Source organism: Thermobia domestica, chromosome 8 (assembly GCF_964235325.1).
Source record: "Thermobia domestica chromosome 8, izTheDome1.hap1.1, whole genome shotgun sequence".
NCBI classification, from domain to species: Eukaryota; Metazoa; Arthropoda; class Insecta; order Zygentoma; family Lepismatidae; genus Thermobia; species Thermobia domestica.
The window spans coordinates 10,992,282-11,008,695 of record NC_137461.1 but is presented as its reverse complement, the minus strand read 5'-3'; the positions used below and the strand labels follow the sequence as shown (position 1 = coordinate 11,008,695).

The window sequence follows — 16,414 nt, the reverse complement described above, 5'->3', positions numbered from 1 at the left end:
CCAGCAATGGAAAATTATGATCATTCATGTGAAAAAAACATATTGCCTTAAATGATGTTTCATTTAAATTGAGTTTAATGAAAATAACGTAAAAATAGGCACACATACATAAACTGTATAAAAGCTTTAGTTTTTTTGTTTTCTTTAGCGAAGGTAAAACTAATCAAATAAAGCTATATTGCACTTAAGAATGCACAATTTTACTGTTATATTATGCATTTAATACGCATGTTATGTTTATAAACTGATAACTACACACTATTTATACAACATGCATTTCTTTACAGTTTCACAATTTAGAGGTAAATATTGTATTAGAAAAATAATATTTTACTTTTATGGCTTGACTCATTATCTATTTAAGCGAAGAAGAAATTGAAATGTAAATTCTCGTACCAATAATTTCAATATTTCTATCGCTTTTGACTTACGTACACGTAAGCAATAATTAAATTGATATAATAGAGATATGAAAAAATCGGAAGTTTGGTATAAGTGGAACCATATAGGGCAATTAACATCAACCTAACTCATGGTATAATGATTAAATGTTTTATTTTGATACAATGCATTATATTTTAAGATGTTTGAGGAAGTTACAAAATTTAGTGGTGGCAAACACTTAACCCTACATTGAATGGCATTATAGTAGAAAACAACTGTATTGGAAAATCCTAAATAGTATTCGATTATAGCAGATTCTAATATAGCTAATAACTCATATACCATTTTGAAGCTAAGCATGTGTTTAACCATGATGTATTATAATTCTTAGAATATCAAACGATCTTTCATACAATTTCGAAACAGTAATAGGAGAATAATCAGAAGTTTTCCGCATGAATGAAAATAAAAATAACATGATAGATATCGAAGTCGATTCTCTTCAGAAACACAATTTATAGAGCAATCAACAACCGAAAGACTCTTAAGCATTTAACGATTCTTCCTCTCACATACCTCCTATCTCGTTTTTCTATTGTAAAAGTTCTATGATATAGAAAACCGTACGATACAAATAATTTTCCAGATCAATCTACATTTATAAATTTTTATTGTGGAACATTTGCTTAATATTACTGGCAAATATCAAGAAGATGGACGGCGAGCAAATTAAACTGCTAAATGTATTCCTGTTTCTATTCATCTCTTCTGTTTATTATTCATTTGAAAATTAGAATAAAGATGTGAGGCAAGAACATGGTAACCCGAAATTTTATAATTATTGCGTTTTGCAGCACCCTATAGACAGCTACCCATACCACTTCGTTTAACATTGTTCGTTTAATCCTTCATGTATAGTCTTATGTGAAAAATCGGCTTTCCAACTTTTAAAGTTAATTGTCCAGCAGAGAACCTCTAATCTCGTAAAATAGTAAAATCAACTACCCAATTGTGAGAGTGTAACTGGAATGAAATAAATGTTTTGTTAACTAAATCGACCACGATGATAACGAAAATGACAACGAAAAACTCGAATTATCTCTCATTTCCAAGTTAAAGAGCGGGGGCATTTGCTTATAAGTATTATATTTTATTAACATTCATTGTAAATACCTTTCCATATAGACTTCGAAATCCCGATGATGGTAGAGAGAATGATTAAGTTTCCTAGAATCAACTAGAGCTGTGTGTATTTTGTCGCTATATTTAGACTGGGCTTGCAGCAACAAGGGAGAGTGGAAGGAGAATAGAAAGCGATGAGCGGAGTATGTTTCATTTAAGCGTAGTTTCAGTCTGTTACAAGCTGTGTTCTGTTCCTGTGCTGGAAAAACGTGTTATTGAGATGTAGTTAGTGCATGTCGTAATTGTAATTCTTGTGATTCAGTATGCGTCGCAAATGCGTAAACAGTGCTGACAATTTTGCCACATTTGCGGACAGGCTACATTGAAATCGGAAAGAGAGACCAAAAACGCCATATGTTAAAAAAGCGTACAGACTATACTTTGGATGTGAAATCGGGGACCAGTAAAAGCCCTGAATTCTACATGTAATTTGCTTATCCTGTGTCTCGAGTCTTGGTTCGTGGTTGAAATGTGAAGGATCTTCCATATGCTTTGCTGGCGAAAACCATCAAACCATGTAAATGATTGTTACTTTTGTATGACTTCATTAACTCGTGGTATTTCCAAAAAGAAAAATCTTCCTTGACATATATCAAAATCCTAATATATGTCATATCCTAATATACCGTCGGCGATGTGACCAGTGTCTCACGGAGACGGACTGCCTGTTCTTGTCCCACTTGCATTTGTTCAAGTGTCAACAAACTTTTTAGGAAATAAGAGAGCAGAAAACTATAAGGTTCTTGTGGCAAATCTTCCACACTGCTACGAAAGATTAGGGTACAACATTTCCTTAAAATTAAATTTCTTAGATTTCCACTTGGACTTCTTCCTTGACAACTGTGGTGTTGTAAGCGGCATACCGGGGTACCCTTCCAGCAGTTACGTACATGGAAATCAGATAACAGGGAAAGTGGTGTGCATCAATGTAAGTCGATTACTGCTGACACTAATGAGGGAATCAGTATCAGTAAACTACAAACGCCAGTCAAAGCGGTTGCGCCTTCAATGATCTTTCTGGGAAGAAAATCAACAAAAGAAATACATGCAGAAGATTATATCGGTAATAAAGTTAAGTTATTATAACTTCAAAACGAAAGCTAATCTTGCGTTTTCATTAACAGTTTCGTTTCCAGCACACCAAAAAAGATAAAAAGTAGCTGTTTTCATGGCAGTTACAGAAATAAAGTAAACTTTTGTTGGCTAGTTCTTGTCTCACACCCTTCAAATGGCTCTCAACAGCGAAAGCAAATTGTATAAAGTATCAGTCACTGTATTATATTGTTGGGTGATGCATCTATATTATATTTTCCTTTGGGTAATAGTAAATAATATTTTAAAGTCATTTCCTAGTCATTGTTTATAACAACATTCCATAGTCTTGCTTTTCTGTAAAACATAATTTGAAGTATATTTCTCACAACAAGAACTACCACATCGGAATTTCATTTGTAATGTATAAGATATAAAATAAGGGGACCAGGATAATTTTCTAAAATAAAAATTAAATTAAAATGAGTATGTAAAGTTTAAATAAATTCTAGATGTAATGTTGTTGTTTAAGCAATTGCATATGATGGTGATTTTAAGTTTAATCTACATCAAACATTAAAATAAGAATATTGCAACATGTTTAATTGAAGACTCGATGTAGAAAAGAATTTTTTTGTGCCAAAAAATCAAAAGTTGCTTTAACAGTAGAAACAAAAGATAGTGAATTTTGCCCAAGCGTCACCAAATAGAAACTATTAGTGCTTAGAAATATAACCTACCATGTAACGAAATATAAAAATCTAAGGCATAAACGTATTTAAAAATAAAATATGCAAAGCAACTGGAAGGTGGCAATTACAGTCTTTTCTGCAGCAAGCCTTCAATTTATATAATTCAAACTACATACTTCGATGTAAACAAGGATAATAACTAAGAACGGTTACTAGAATAAAAAAACAAGAATAGCAACAACGTTTAAAGTTTTAAAAAATCCTCTTCTTCTTCTGTCTCGTAATTCACAATTTTCATAACTATCTAAGCACATATCTACAGTACTGACCCGTGAATTCTCTATTTCCGGAAGCATTGACCAATTTTACTGTCGCCGGTTGCTTACTTTGAACATTGTCTATGACTAACTAGATTTGTGAGAATAAGAGGACTACAGCATCGAGGACGAACAGGTTACCTTCTTCTCTTACTCTGAAATTGAATGTACCATTGGAAGGTAACAACAGAAACTAGCATAAGATATAAAAAGTAATACATATATTCAAGGGCAATAAAGCATTTTAAAATACAAAATGATAATAATAATTTAAATAACATTTAAATTATTATATTCTAAATGACCGTTAATGAAATACATTTATGATTTTTTCAGGAAAATGAAACTAAATCCATTGTGGTAAAACAATATATACTTTATAAACTATGGAAGGTCGCCTTTGTTCGGGCAAGTAGAGACACACTAGTGGTTTGTGACTTAGACACCGTAATAAGTTGCATTATTGCACATTTCCAGGATCCTCGATATTAGTCGTAGGTCTGATCTCTGTCATATCAAACAGGCTCGGAAGTTGATTAAGGCTAATTTTCACTTACCCCTTTTAGGGTCCACATGACCGAACATATGTTTGAATGCGTTTGTGTAAAGGGAATCAAATATCGTATTCATATCTTTATTTTTTAGCATTTCGGAAGAACATTTAGATAATAAATTCATTAAATATGTTATCAGTGTAACAGTACGGTTCACAAATTATAAGTTGTTACTTTAACAAACTATATTGCTTATTTACAAAAACAAATCCTTAAATCTGTTTTAACTTTTTCCCACCGTTTCAACACATATCAAACTGAGTTAAACATTAATTAAACATGTATAATATAATTACAAATTGTAATAACATATATTATTAATACATTATTCACTCATAATATATCATCAAATCAAACTGTTGTATACAATATAACACAAACCTTCGTTATTGATTTTCCAGAGTCAACATGCACTCTCCAGCCTGATCCTGGATTTTGCCACGCAAAAGAAGAGGTTTACTATTACAATGTTGCCACTCGTAAGTGCGAAACATTTACTTATAAGGGATGTGGTGGAAATAAAAACAACTTCATGACATGGTCAGACTGCTATCAGCATTGCGTATACAAATAATCAATAAAGTAAGTTACTAGAAAACTGGTACAACTTGTAATAAGTTGTGTTTCCGTAACGTTAAAATAACATCAGATTAATATTTTAAAACTGGTATTTTCCGCAAGATTGAATTACTTTTTTTTTTTGTAATTTAGCGCACATATGTCATATACCAATCTTACCATTCAATAATAAATGCGATTTCCCAGGCAAAATGTAACATTAATCTTTATTCTTCGAAAGTAATTAATAAATAAATTAATGAATATATAAACTTAACCACGATTGCGTAAACTTGTACATGTGTATCCGCGTGTAATAAAATAATGATGCTGAAACAGGGGACTAATATCAAACGATTCAGAGCAACTATGTGGTTCTAAACGTCACACACAATGAGCATTTTCTAACTTTTCGTATTCCTTTTCACTTTTCATTTCATTTCTTTTAAAAGAAATGTGTACTACAGGGAAGTTTCAATGCTTTTTAACCAGGCCCAACCCATTCTGCCCTTACTAAGAATTTCGCCAAGAAAAAGCTCATTGAGGCAGAGCTTTCCAATAGCTTCCAGTAAAGAGTGAGGAATACACTGCATCCAATATAGAAGTAAATACAGTACAAATTGTGTAGTCTTACAACAATTTTGTCTGTGAATTCCTATCTGGCTAATTTCAGAACATAAATGATTAAAGTCGTGATATTATGGATAACTCTTATTTTTTGAACTTTTCAATGCTATTATTTCTTAAGAACAAATATTATCTATTTACTGTATTCCTCATAAATCAAGCAAAAAAAGTAATATAATTCCCTTGTGCTCTTAACTTAACATGATATTTTTCGTATTCGATCTTTTACATCTCTTTTTTTAAATGAAAATCACAGTACAAAATGAAGTTTAATATTTCCTTACGTGGTATTAGTCGTGGTATGTTTTTTTTTTTGTTTATAAGTGAGATTTCTTCTAGTTTTTGTTGCAAACGATGTTATCAATATAATTCCTTATGATATATTAAAGTGGCTTCCTATTGTATGTGATGGATTTGACAAGACTAAAAGTAATCATTGTTTCAAGGATATATGAGTAACTGGAAATCGTTTCAGTAGAAATGTTGTTGTTCACGATAATGCTCATGAAAAATATAGGTACTTTACAGATAACCTTAACCTACAAGTATAGGTTGTCATTATTGTCAATTCGTTTCAAATCCTTCATATATGAGAGTCTTAATAACGTGGATTTCAATAAATAATTAAATTTTTATTTTCCCAAGGGGTGATCTCTGTCACATTGGATTGAGTGAACTTACTATCAAGATATCTCTTCTATATTGGGCTCTCGCTCAATCCCACTGAAGTTCGTTTGGGTCAATCCACTCCAAATCATCCCACAAAATTGAGTTTTAACCTCAATATTTCAGATTGTGGTGAATGTTCGAGAAAAGCAAGAGCTTGTGGAGTAAACATTTGCGAAGTTATAAGCTCCAGTGACAAATATTTGTGCGAAACTGACAAAAATGTACAATTTTGTCTCAAACATGCCAAATGAAAACAAAACACAATTTCGCTCCTAATTTAGATAGAAACGCCATAGTGTGCTCGTTGTAAAGCAGAAGGAATACCCTTTCAACAAAATAAATATGTGAAAATCATTTCGGTTTCTTGGGAGGTTAATGTGGCCTTTGACCTCAAATTTCTGAAAAATGCATTTTTGATTTTCGTCAAAAACACATGTTGTGTAAATTTCATGTTGAGATGGGTACGGTAACAGGAGTTACAAAGTAATGAACCTAGTAGACTTCAATAAAAACGCCATATTAAACGGGTTGATATGATGTAAGAATCTTTCAAGTGTGATATGAATCCCCTTGAAACAAGTAAGTGTTGCACATGTCAATATAGTACCCACGTACAAGCGAAGAGTGTGTTGCTTTGTCCTTTGCATTCTCTCTCGTGTGGTAATAATGTCTGTAGTTGGTAAAATATATGTACTAGAAGCAACTATGCACGGGTGCACTGAAGCAAAAACATGAGTGATCAGCAGAGTCAGAACAACATTACGTTGGGGGTGTAAGCTGGGTAAATTGTTTGAAAATGCAATGGTCTGCTTGTCAACGTACCACAACTGTCTGTGAATTATGATGTGCACCCACTTCAAGTACAGTGCTTTTTCCAGCAATACACTGAAAACCCTGGAGCTCACACGCTGAGGTGCAGTCTGGATAATTTTGATTTTGAGTGTGAGTTTAACGTCCCTTTCAGCACCAAGGCAATACGAGACAGGATCTGAAGATTAACATGTAACTCGAACCACTTAAGCTCCCGCCGTGAACCCCACTCTCCGACACCAAAGACGCGTACGCTAACCATTTAGCCAGGAAGGAGCTAGGCAACCCGGATAAAATTCTACAAAAGAATGCCATTAAATATTCTACCTTCAAACCTTCTAATATACGTATGTGCCCTTAAGGCATTAGTGAAGCCAACTAATGAATTCATTGACCTATTTATTTCTAAATTAACACTCTTGCAGGCACATGAGTTTATTAAAACTCAACTAGGCAAGGTATATGGAGGACACTAAAGATGGATTAAGTGTACGTGAAGTTGCTGTTATATGTGACTGCGGAAAATTTATCCATTTTGCAACAGGAGGTCCAAGGTTTTCACTGGAACAATGCACAAACCATTGTTCATTCACTTTATTTTTATTTCCGTGGAAACCCTGCCCATAGAGTCGAACATACTAACCTAATCATTATCTCGAACTAAATGCAACATGACTCCATTGCTGTATACGTGTTTCAGGAGAAATTAATTACATTTTTGAAAGAAAACATCAACGCAGTATCTAAGATATGGCCCTGGTGCACAATACAAGAACAGGAGAAACTTCACAATTTTTTTGCACTACTACGATGACTTTGGAATCCATGCTGAGTGGCACTTCTTTGCCACTTCCCATGGAAGAGATTCTGTGATGGGCATGGAGGGGCAATAAAGAGGCCAGACACTAGAGCAAGTTTGCAACACATATCTTCATAACAAATAATTACTCCACAGCAGCTGTTTAATAGGGTAGAGAAGAATGTGTACAACATGAACTTTACGTATGTTATCCTTCAAGAAGTTACTAATGCAGATAGTTCTGAGTGAATGATTCCATACAGCAAGATCAGTGAAAGGAATACAAGTGTTTCATGCATTGATACCAGTACCAGTTGTCAAGATATTTGTGACAAGAAATTCTACAGCAGCAGAACGTGTGGTGCACCACATGAGCATTATACGACAATCAGTTTCACTCACGGAGCGAAAGGATTTGTGACATGTGTTTATGATGATGCTCAGTGTTTAGGACATGTGATAACCGTGATTGCTTACACACAGAAAGTTCTTTACCATGCAAAATTTCAATTCTCTAAAATAATTTTTATCCCGGGCGCAATGGGCCTTAAGTTTGACAGATTTTATAAATGAGTGAAAAGAGCCCAAATTTTTATTTTTCTAAATTCGAATTCGGATATAGGGCAAATGTTGCATCATATTGTAGTACTTTATTAGCGGAAAATTCAATTTTCTAAAATATTTTTAGAAGGGGCGCAATGGGCCTTACGTTTGATAGGTTTTGTTAATAAATACACGTTTATTATTCATTCGTGTAATTATTAGGCAGCTCTTCCGTTGAAGGAGACTATAATTTGAAGGTTTTAAGATTCGTTGTCGTGTCCAGGTGGATTTCTAAAGCCATCGAAGTTCATATTCTATGTTACATGCTACATCAGTATTAGATTGAATGTTTCATAAATTTCATTCACGTCTTCAAGCAAAATACTGCGAGTTTATCTCAAAAGTAGTCATGTATTTTCTTAAGTCAAATTTGGAACGAATAGAGAAATCTCTCGTGGCTCACATACTGACGAAGAACCTTCACTAAGTATTTTCACTAATCTTTCCACTGTTTGCTTATAACATGGAAACTCAGGGATATCAAGACGTGTACTTTCTCAAGAACAAATTTCTCGCAATTTATCGTCTGTAATATGAGTCAGTATTGGCGATTCTGTTGTTACACTGTAATGAGCGATTGGAAATTGAACTTTTGTGCCGACGTCTGGTAATAATATAGACGCCGTTGGTGCAGGGTATAAAACCCACACATTATTAATAAAAACTTTCCATTACAATGGAATTTGGGAGAGTACATTTGTAAGATAAAAAGCGTGGTGAAGATAGTGATTTTGAACTTTTAATGTTTTGTTTCCACAAAATAACACTAAATCCATTATCATATAAATACGTAGAACAATTATTTTCAAATTCACACTTGACTATTAAATAAATGTAGTAACACATATACAGTAAATTCTCGTTATATAATCCATCGATGTATTATGTCAAATACTGTTAAATGTTCCTTTGAGTCTCTCGTGGCAATATTTTTTTTTACTACAGAATAAAAGTTATTTCTGATGAGACTTATGGAATTATTAAATAGAGCTACACAATCACTGAAATAATAACTTATTCCGTCAATTTAGCCATATATATTACAAACTTCATTCGTAGATAATTGTACACCAAAATTGCTCTTACAAGTATACATCTTTTGGTACCTATTCAACTCCATTTGAATATGTTAGTCACTTTCTAGAAAAATATAATAAATACTTATCCAGGCTATATCGGAATATCAGAAATTCACTAAAATTCGTAACGTAATATAACAAAGTCTCGGAACTTTCCATGATTTGCACCATTTACGAGTAATATTAAGAGCATGTGCTCTCCTCCTTCCATTCAATTTCCAATGACCACAAAGTGGTCAGTTAACTACCTCCAAAACTATTAGTTACTATTTTAGCCACCCATTAGAAGTGGCGCTAGTTTTAAATGATCCTTTTTTTAATAATAATCTTACAACATGCTACAACACCCATTTTAGTTTATCATTTCTGTGTAATTATTAACACTGGGACTTGGAAGGAACGAGTTTCACAACGTTTACATTGTTTTCTGGATTTGAGGATTTTATCGGCAGCAAGGATTCGCGTAACAGATCTGTAGTCACCAATCATGGCAATAAGAATATTTTCAGAATTCGCATAGAATGCATTTCTGGAAATTACTTTATTGACAAAAGTCTTATATGGTTTTTGCAAACACATCGAAAGTCTTATGCTCAAGAACACATGTTTAACTCCGTATTTGGCAAGAGGTTTCAGTTTTATGCTGAACCACACTGGTGCATATAATTTTACTACGAACTTTACGAGAGTTTAGAGTTTCTCTCAAGAATTTGCCGTATATATACATAGACGCAAAAGTCTGCAAGCCATTGTTAACCAACTAGTATGCGCAAGTTCCCTAGGTTTCTTATCTGCTAGGTTTTTATCATAGCCTCCTCTTATGACAGATTGACATATTTCATGCAAATATCTTTGATCATAAACTGAGATGACGGACGTTTATGTATGTTTGGAGTTCTGAAGAAATCTTTCCGACGCTGCACCTGGATTCGTCTCTCAATCCACCAATGATCTACCAATAGGACCAGACAAAGTACCAGTAGATACATAATCGATTTCTTTCAGTAAATGACGAAGTAGCAGTCCAATGATGTGCAATAAACGTATGCATCACTGCAAGGACCTCTCTAAATGGTTTTCGAGCACTCTAATCATCATCCTTTTGACCCAACATTAGTATTAGTACCATCGCAGCCGATAGCTACCATATCTCATAGGTTCACATTATTTGCTTGTAATTCCCGGCAGATGGAATTAACAGTATTCTTCGCTGATGCTGAACCTGTCAAAGAGACATAGCTGAGAAATTTATTACCCGGTTCTTCAAGGACACAATAATGTTCTTTCCTCTTCACATCTCTATGACTTCGGGAGCCGGACATTACGAGTGTTTGGTATTTCTTCCCATCAAAATAGATGTTACGAAGTCTCTCTTTATTAACAGTCACTTTAGTTCTTGCACTTTTACGATTTTTCGCAACCTCTCTTTATATTTTACTTCTATCAATTATGTTTAGCAGCCGATCTGGACTCACAATATTAAAATCTTCCTAAACTTCAGTGGCAATAACTACAATTTTTCTTCTAGTCATGCAGGTTTTCTCCTTCACTTTGCTAATGTCGAGAGGAATTTTCTCATTTCCGTCCATCTAATCTGTGATTGCTTTGTTGTATTTAAAGGATACTTCCAACTAAAATCAGGATCTCCTCCAGCTTTAGCGTGTTCTTTATTGCCTTCGTTTCTTGTTTCCAAAGATGACGAGAAATGTAAACATTCAATAATGTAACTGGTACTGTTTTGGTTGAAAGTTTGACCGCAAGTTGCTTTTTGGCTTTACTTTCTTCTCTTTTCTTTGTCCAAGTAATATCAATGCCACCGATTACCATTTTTCTACTTATCCTTTGGTCTGATAAAACACTCTCTGTGATTCAGGGATTTTGAGTGTTCTGTACAACGACACACCGTGAAATCTAAACGCTTGCAAGCTGCTATATAAAATGATTTATTGCCCTGCTTCTTCAATTCTTCTCATTTATTTCTTCTTTCATTCTCCCTCTTACTGCCAATTTTTTTAAAAAATATTTTCAGTTTCTTGTGGTAACTGTTGATCACTGTTGATACACGCCCGAGCGAAACTACAGGAATTGAAACACGTTACCAAATGTCTTCCACATTTTCTGCTACCTTCGTGGAAACCAAATTCTCTGCTGGTTCTTTACTTCCGCCCTCTTCAGCTGCTGACGCGTAAATAAATAACATGCCTCAACGTCTTCGTAAGTTGGAAGCGTTCTCCAGTCGCGAACTTTGGCACTAGGAAACAACGGCCGCTAACCTGACACGTGCCCCGGGCATAGGTAAATAACAATCCTCAAGCTGCAAAACAGTTTCACAATACTTTAGCACCTGCACGAGCGCGCGCCCTCATTTCGTTTTGTACCCTCTTATCTCCACCCACCAAAATTTGTACTAGTGACTTAATACAACTAACAAGTTCATTATACCAGAAAAAGACTGTTACTAAATAGCAAAAAAACTTATTTATGGGAAACTAACAAATTACTTATAGTTGATCACTTTTCGTCTAATTATTCCCAAATTTCATGGCCATTACGCCCCGGCTGAAAATAATTTTAGTGAAATAAAAGTTCTTTTTGTTATGTACTGATACAGGATGCATCTTTTGCACTCTATCTATACTAAAACTTACAGTCTGTTTCCAGCGAAGACCTGCCAAATAGTTACGTAGTAAATGGAAATTGATTTACAAAATCGCAAACTTAAGGCCTCTTGCGCCCTGGCTAAAAATTATTTCAGAGTGCTTAAATTTTCTATGGTAAAGTATTATGATATGATGCAACTATCCAAATTCGCATTTCGAAAAAAAAATTTCGCTCCACCCTAATATACACCCAATGCATTAACCCATATACACCCAATTATCATATATAATGCATATACCATCACAAACCAACCTGCGAATGATTTGTGAGGCGTGATTTTCTTAATAAATACTGAAATTGGATGTGCCAGTAGATTTCTACAAATTTCTGTTGTAGCAAAGGATTTGAGTGAAGTCAAAATATATTCTTGGAACAGGTTGTACATTGTGGAAAAGAACTTCTTCGTATCTACGACCACTGTTACGTCACAGTGATCACTGTTAAAACGGAACCTATCGATTTTCTGCCACACACTTTTGTCAGGGGAAAATCCTTATCATCCTCATCAACATGCACACTGGGAAGAATAAACGTTTTTATCTTTCTAGTGAGAATTTAGTACCATCTATCTATCTTTAGAAAAAGGAAATAGATACTCAGATTATTCATTTCCTTGGTGATAGAAAAGTCGTAGGTTAAAAGGGTGAGTTTATGAAGTATTACTTCCCGTGAAGAAAAAAACGAATAAACTTAATCTGAAACTGTCAACTAAGAACAGAGGAAATATATCTTATATAAATGAAAGCAGCCAGTGGGATTCGAATTAGATTCAAAAGCTTTGAATTCTAACAGAAGGAAATAACTAAACACTGACGGCTACCGAAACACACCGCAAAATTGCATTTCAGTTGAAAGTGAGGGAACGCCTTCAAACCCCTTTATCTTTTACGATTTTCATTGGGTTAAAAAGTATGTTTGGTTTGTTAAACTAAACAAAGTTCTACGCATTGCTCTGAAACTAAGATTGCTTTACTTGCTGAAATTAAGTTTTAATTACTAGGGCCAGAATATTTTAAGCACCAAATAACAAGGTGAGTTGGGAAGCCTTCACAGGTATTTGTTCTCTTATGACTTTCCCTCGTATTGCTTCTTGTGTGCTGTTTCCAAACTTACAATTTAAAGCAATTTTGATAAAGTCAGTCGGCCATTATATTTCGGAGAAGTTTACATGGTGACCCAAAAATAAAAGTAAGCCTGTTGAACTATTATGATTGTTTGAAGTAAATAATCATTTTAAAGTTTCAAATTACTAGAGAAAATATTAGAATTGTGCTTAATAATATTGATTCAATATACTAAGTTCAAATTAAACAATTTCCTGTTGCAAAATATAAAGTCGTATTAAATAATATTAGCACTCCTTACTATATTAATGAACAAATTGAATTATATATAAATTCCTTGTGTGAACTGTGGTTCTGCTCTCCAATGAATGTCATATGTAATTATATTACTCTCGTTCCAATGAGCCCGTTTGGAAAACAATATTGGCTTTACTCCCTCTCATTCCCTGTCAGTACGAGGTATTGGTTCACCATTCCTCTTCTTTCATATGAAATGTTGAATTCTTATATGTTTTCTACTACTAGTAGTAGTACTACTACCACTACTACTACTACTAGTATTACTAATACTAATACTAATACTAATACTAATACTAATACTACTACTACTACTACTATTACTACTACTACTAATAATAATAATAATGATAATAATAATAAACACAACAGCTCTATCATATCAATTTTAACCAACGTGGTGCAATACTACTCTCGGATCTATGTTTATGTGTGATTTTTTATTCAGTATGTTGAGAGAAAGAACAGTTTGGAAGTTTGAAGAATTCTATAGAATACATTTTAGATATAAAATAAATAATATTTTATTCTTCATAATAGAAAAAACTACAACTGTTGAAACGTGCGACTTCCTAACGATTTCCAAAAATAATTTATACTAACTACTTTACTGATTCCTGCAACAAGAAACAAATGCTGTACCGTATAAAACTATTAGTAGTACTACAATATACGTTACGATATGGTAAATGTGAAACACAAATAATAATATTGTTATTAAACTAAGATATCTGAGGATAGTGAAAATACATAATGTTTTCAACAATGTATATATTACTTTAATAATAATAATTATAAAGGATATGCTTTCTTACAGAGTTAAACTAAACGTGGAATATGTGTAATTTAAAATTGTTCTTTTTACAAATTTAATTCAGCTAATTATCTACTGAGGAATAATCAACTATCAACACAGATTCACAATGAATGCATATTGCTTCAAAGAATTTATCAAAACTTGGCTGGCATTTTTATGAAATGTAATGAAAGCAGTGATTGTGATATTCCTAAACATTCATTTTAATTCAGTATTGCTTAAAGGTTAATTATTGTACACAAAATTGTAAACTATGTAACTATAGTATACACATACATACGCACGCACACACATAAACATACATACATATATATACATACATACATATATATATATATATATATATATATATATATATATATATATATTCGACGAGTTTTATCAGTATTTCTAAAGTTTACGTAATATACTTTTAAACACAATATCTAAACGAAATACGTTATAAATAAAAGTAAACACTAAATCCTACATTTAAATTATTGTTATTAAAAATCATACTCCATAATTATTTTTGACGTTGTTCTTAATTATTTGTTTTGTAAATTCAAACATCTATTTTGGCACGTTATTGCAAATTTAAAACTAAGAGATGAAGCTACTAAAATATAATGAAATCCAAATATTGAGAGAGAGAATATTTTTTGGCACTTAGTAATACCACCAGATTAACTCGGTTGAGAGAGCAGCAAATATTTACTTTAAAACAATTAATTACGCCAGATTATTCCCTATGTTAATTTTACATACAACACGTATACTTATATGACCTCGTTTGCTATTTTGTTGTCAAAGAACCTAAGTAACAACAGTATCAATGTATCCACAAAAAATCCAATTTTGGAGATTTCTACAAACATAATAATGAAGTGATATGGATCTCACATGCCCATTAAAATAATTATGTGTTGAATAATCTGACCACGACATGACGCGGTTTCAATAAATAAGAAGTTCGTTACAAGCGATTGCAAAGTTTGCTGCTTTGGAACGATTTTAATTCATGCAACTTATTATATAAACATTACAAGTAATGACGCAAATGATTTGCTCAACACGTAAAGTTTATAATATTGTTTAAGATAGTACAACAAACAAAGTTTGTATCAATTGCAACTATCAAAATCTATTACTGGAATATTATAGAATAAGTTGAAACAAATTAAGGTATTTATAATAGGATACAGATATATCATATGAAGCACTCTCTGAATATATTTTAATTATTTCGGTAGTTATTTTACTTCGCCAATTGTTGTAAATTGCATTATCGTCATTTTACCTATTGAAAACTGTCTAAGCAAATAGATATAATATTTGTGCAAAAATATATTTTAAATTAGACAGCTTCGAAAAGTAAAATTATAAACCGTGCTACCGTAGTAGTTTTGCTCGAGATACAACACACAATCCTACTGTTCGGTTTTAAAGTATTGCTAATGTGAACTGTCACCAATTTTACTTTCGTTACTATTGTTGCAAATTTTAATGTTTTAGAAGTTTGCAATACTACAGCATTATCAGTTAGTAACATTGCATAGTAACTATAGTAAATTAAGTTGTTATTTAATGCAGAGATATATAGCACATAGTAGTAACATTCAAAATAATACAACACTTTTAATATGAGGTATTGTCAAGTAAGACAAACAAACGTTCTATCAATATTTACAGTGGGTTACAAAGTTTTCAAGAGTTTGCCTGTTTGTCAAAAAATGAAACAACGCTTTACCAGTAATATTTAATCATGCCAGTAACATTTGATGTCAGATATACTTGCATTCAAGCTTGTGTTTATCAAACTCGAAATTCAATGACAAGTTTGATGAATGCTTCCGCATTCTTTATGATCATTACAAGTTGGAACTTTAACTTGTGTTATTATCTCCCATTAACATATTCCATATTTTCATCTTACGTTTTATAACAAGTGTGATTCCTAAAACTTTCGACTGATTTATATACTATTTATTACGTTCTTCACGATTGTTTAAAGTCGTAGTTAGGTTTATATTTTAAACACAGCCATACACTAAATGTATGTAGAATTTACTAAATGATCTACATGTATATTAGCATAACGATAGTAACAAAATGGTTATCTACTACAATAGTTTTATACATCACTTAACATCGCTATTTGCTATGATATTATGTATGATTAAGATGCCGAATAAATTTGTTACCCGTATTAGAAAGCTTGTTATTCACATTCCCTATATGTTCAAATTTAAATTTAAAAATGAAATATTAGTTAGCTCAGCGTACCCAA

At 32.7% G+C, this 16,414-nt stretch overlaps 1 long non-coding RNA gene across 1 annotated transcript; it reads left to right on the top strand.

Annotated features, from left to right (window-relative positions):
• Positions 1 to 287: 287 nt before the first annotated feature.
• LOC145691545 (uncharacterized) lies at positions 288 to 14,452 on the top strand. The gene is made up of 3 exons (XR_014132407.1): positions 288 to 302; positions 4,563 to 4,743; positions 14,207 to 14,452. It is a non-coding gene; the product is annotated as an uncharacterized LOC145691545 (long non-coding RNA).
• Positions 14,453 to 16,414: the final 1,962 nt, after the last annotated feature.